Source organism: Amblyomma mixtum, chromosome 1, assembly GCF_055824585.1.
Source record: "Amblyomma mixtum isolate Tamu chromosome 1, ASM5582458v1, whole genome shotgun sequence".
NCBI classification, from domain to species: Eukaryota; Metazoa; Arthropoda; class Arachnida; order Ixodida; family Ixodidae; genus Amblyomma; species Amblyomma mixtum.
In genome coordinates, this window is record NC_143012.1 from 202,857,878 (window position 1) to 202,862,213 (window position 4,336).

At 40.4% G+C, this 4,336-nt stretch overlaps 1 long non-coding RNA gene across 1 annotated transcript; it reads left to right on the plus strand.

Moving 5' to 3' along the window:
* The first annotated feature begins 244 nt into the window (after nucleotides 1-244).
* LOC149370575 (uncharacterized) lies at nucleotides 245-4,111 on the plus strand. The gene is made up of 4 exons (XR_016285866.1): nucleotides 245-311; nucleotides 1,854-1,988; nucleotides 2,538-2,689; nucleotides 3,623-4,111. It is a non-coding gene; the product is annotated as an uncharacterized LOC149370575 (long non-coding RNA).
* The last annotated feature ends 225 nt before the right edge of the window (nucleotides 4,112-4,336 follow it).

Sequence of the window (4,336 nt, forward strand, 5' to 3'; positions counted from 1 at the left end):
GGAACCCGCCATGACCCGCGCCGACGGCCCCGGACATGCAGGAGCCCGAAAAACATAACACCATAGTAAAGAAAAGTTCCTCCCTTAGGAGAGCACAGATTTTTTTCTCGGAGCCACTAACACGACCACAGCGCCACCGCTTCTTAACTGAGGCGCCCGCAGCGCTGATACAGTATCTCTCTCGCGCGCCACTGGCGGCAAGCTCCGTTAATTTTTGCGTTCATTTTGTATTCCGCACTACGACGCGATATTTGAGTACCTTCCGCCAAGAGAGGACGCCGTCTCCTTTGGATCGCTGAAAATTGCTAAAGGTAGGTGGTTTTTTCTTATTTACTGTAAGGTTAATTAGTGGCGCATGTGTGTTTTGTGCTCCTGCTAGGTTAGTCATTATGCCGCGCCTGTGGGTTAGAGCAGGAACCAACGGTTGGAAGATTGAAATGTGCACATGTTCGCTACGCACGCGGGCAATGGCGTTGTCAGTTTTGCGGATAGGGCTCGCTGTTCCGCCAGGATCCTCCTCTCGGTTACTAAAGATATTGCCAGAAATTCTTTGTCAGCTATGACCGCCGTACAATTAGGAATGCTGTTCAGTTGTACGGCGGTTATGTTTAAAGTAGCAGGAGTTGCTAATTCCACGGCCGGCGCCGTTCACGGCCGTTGCGTTCCGGGCGCTTTTTTACGTGTGTGGTCAGGTTTACGCGCGCTCGTCATGGACCTTGCGAATTCGGGTTCCGCAACGAAATGGACCATACGCTATAGTTTCCTGTGGTTGTGGATTGCAAGTTGCCGGTGCCGGGCGGATTTCAGTTCTGGATTTCGAATTACGTTAAGCTCGATCTGTGCCTATATCAAGCGTAGAAGGTGCCGATCGACAAGCCCTGAGGCATCGTTCTTATTCTGAAGTATGTATACTAGCTAATAGCGCCCTTTATATTTCCCTCGTTAAAAAGTTAGCGGCTTCAAAAAGGTGAGCGAAATGATCCTGTGCCTTTACGTCCAGGTAATGTAAGCGTGCGCACGTTTGGTTGTATGGTATCTTGTTTAGTGTTCATTCCTGTTGTAGCAAATACGGTGCGAATCGTAGATCTGTTTTGTAGACGCCACGTAAATGTGATTTCTTTGTGTGCAATGGCATATTGAACCAGTTGTCAGGGCGATGAGTAAAATGTGATAAAGTATATGCTTGTTATTTGAATGCTTGTTATTTGAAAAACTTTTGATATTGCAAGGGTAACTGCATGCAATATCACTATATTATATTATATTAGGTACATTATATTATATTATATTACTATATTTTTGAAAAAGAGTAAAATTTTGAAAGCTCCTGTAAATATAATGTAAGCTTATGTTAGGTCTATTTTGTGAAAATAAAGATATCTTTTTAAATATGTTTTATTGTAGGAAATGTAAGCACTAAATTGATGCTCTCAGCCTTTTCATATTATGGTTTTCCCACAGTGCAAATTCATTAGCTCTGTAAGCTCGGCAAAGAAAACAAGAGAACTGCATGCAAAGAAAGTAGCTGCTGCATCTATTGTTCACAATGCTGATGTTTCTCAGCCAGCTGTTTCTCTAAATGATGCCCTGCTTGAATTGAAGGTAACAGTAACCTTTCTTTGCTTATAATAAATGGTTTCTACCTCAGTAGTATACCTGATGATGAAAATGCACAGCTTCAAATGTTACGCTGGTATCACAAGACCTTGCAGTGACGTAAAAGGCATTGCAATGATATGCAATGTCCTTGAAACAATCATGGGATTTCAGTGCACACATTTTTCGGCTGCCGTGTGATTTTGCTAACAATACTCATTGGAATGAATTTTGTAAAAGTTTTTGTTCACATTTAGGCACTACAGGATGCTGCGTTTGATGCTGGACACTTGAACCGGACAAGAATGAAGGCTCTTCTGCATGTAACATTTGCGGCTCATAAGGCTGAGACTCCACAACAGCTGCCTGCCTACTCATTGAATGCAGACGTGGTAAGAGTATGCTATTTTGCTTTTGGTTCTTGTCAAGAATTTTGAACAAGCTTCATAGCACAATGCAACCTGCAAAGCACTTCAGCACATCCCCTATGAGTAAATATAAACTGTTCTGTTGCTGGTAGTGATCACTTTTCTCAGTGCATGTCACTAGTTGCATATTCCTTCATCTGTAAAGAGCTATTGCAAGTTGCATTGGAAAACAAGGATGTGGTTTCAATGTAACTTACCCTGGAGCACATAAATGAATCAGCATATATGCAGTGCATTACATAACTGTCATCTGTACAGGTAATGATCGGCAGTATCTGGATCATTTTAGTGGCCTTACCTTTACTTATTTAAAAATAGGAAAGGTAGAGCATAGATTCTGCATTTTGCAATTTGCCCTAGCATCTGCATTTGGTGTCTTGCTGTGTGAGGTCCCAATAGACTCATGAAATTGTCAATATTTTTGATATCTTTGCAAATTATGGGCAGTTTCCTTACGAAGGTCGAATAATAGTTTCTGTAAAATATGTGCTTAAGTTGGTGTTTTTTTTGCAGCTTACACTTGAAGCAGAAATTCTTTTTAAAGCAACAATGCAAGATATGGAAAGATAATAAGAGATGTCCAGCAGGCACTTCACAGGGCAGATTTTGTGGAGCTGGATGGGTATCTTCGACCAAAAAATTCTGAATTCTGTGTGATCACACAGGTAAGACAGCTTCCTTTTGTAATTACTGCTGATAGACATAAGCAACAATGAAAATGCATAAAATATTTGGGGTCCCTGGGCAGCATAATAGTTATGTCTGTAATACTTGGCTGAAAATGTGCAAGAACCTGTGGTGCATGTTTATTTATTGTTTAATATAAATGATGAATTTTTCTTGACAAAGAATGTATGGAGGCTAGCATTCAGTTCTTCCACTGCTATAAAAACTAGCCATTCAAATGAGTGTTACTGGTATACATTCAAAAGAATGCAGAATAGAAATCATTATAGGCAGTGATTAATGTTTTTCATGCTTAGTTAAAATTGAGCTTAAGAAACTATAGACACTTAACATTTTGATTCGTGTTTTCTTGCTTGTGGTGATGTGTGAGGCATTATTATGCATGAATTACCACCCGGTGTTCTCCTACGACCAATAAATAATTTATAATTGCATTTATTTCTCGTGCTGTTTCGGTTTCAACAGCCGAATTAGGACTCTGACGTCGGTGTGTGCTTGCAGGTCATGTGAGACGTGAAAAAACTCCAGTATGACCACTGCTTCCTCATTTGTTGTCATTGTGGTTCTTGAAGAAGGCTGACTTCAGCAGTGCAGTAAATCAAAACAAAGAAGCAGTGACTACATGGACGTTTTTCCATGCCTCACGTGACAAAAGCACTTTTTGATGTTACAGCTATCGTTCAGCTGTTGAAGCCGAATTAGCATGACAGAAAAAGTTCAATTATAAATTATTTAGGGGCCTAGGCTAATATTACATGCTGATTCATATGTAGTAGTGTCTTTCGAATCCTCGTTGAGTAATTTAAATGAGCATTTATTGTTTTACATTTGAAATAATGTATCATGCAAATCATCGTATCAAGGCAGTCAATGAATTGTTGCGTATAGCCTGGACTGTTTTTGCATTAAAGGGGAGATGCAACACTGACAGGCCCGTACCAGGCCCATGTATCATTACTGACGACGGACTGATAATGATCGTCACCAGGAAGAACACCATTGCCTTGGCTCCCGGCTCATCTATGGAGAGTGCCCTTATTTTGTGCCTAGCTGTCTACTTCATTTTGTACCTTTCTTATCCGCATGCTTTTGGCTAAACTTTGGGACTAGTTCAGACATTGCTGCTGCAAAACGAAAAATTTGATAAAGGGCTGATATCCTTCAAACTGAAGAGTCTGCTTAAAGGCCTCAGACTTATTTAGACACAGCCATTCCTGTATAGTTCATGGTTTTGATAATAAAGGATTGAAGGTTTCGGATAAGCGTTTAGGTAAAGCTTAACACATCAAATATAGCATCTTAAGAGACAGCTGTCATATTTGAAAATAAAAGCCTCAATTTCCTCCGAGTAATTAAGTATTGTATTTTTTGTGGCAGTGAAATAAAGCTTTGATGTAATGGATGCTTGTGTTCATTAACCATGAACAACACTGCTGAAGTGCAAGCATATCTGTATTATTGCCCATTTGTCTGTGCAGGAGGCGATTCTAGGTTGCATAGTGATGAAAGAAGTTTTAATATCTCTCATCCCACAACCTCAAGCTTTAAACTTAGGGGTGCATCAGACTCTATTTGTATAGCTTGGCTGATGGACTAGGTGTCCAACCAACAGAAATCATGATTGT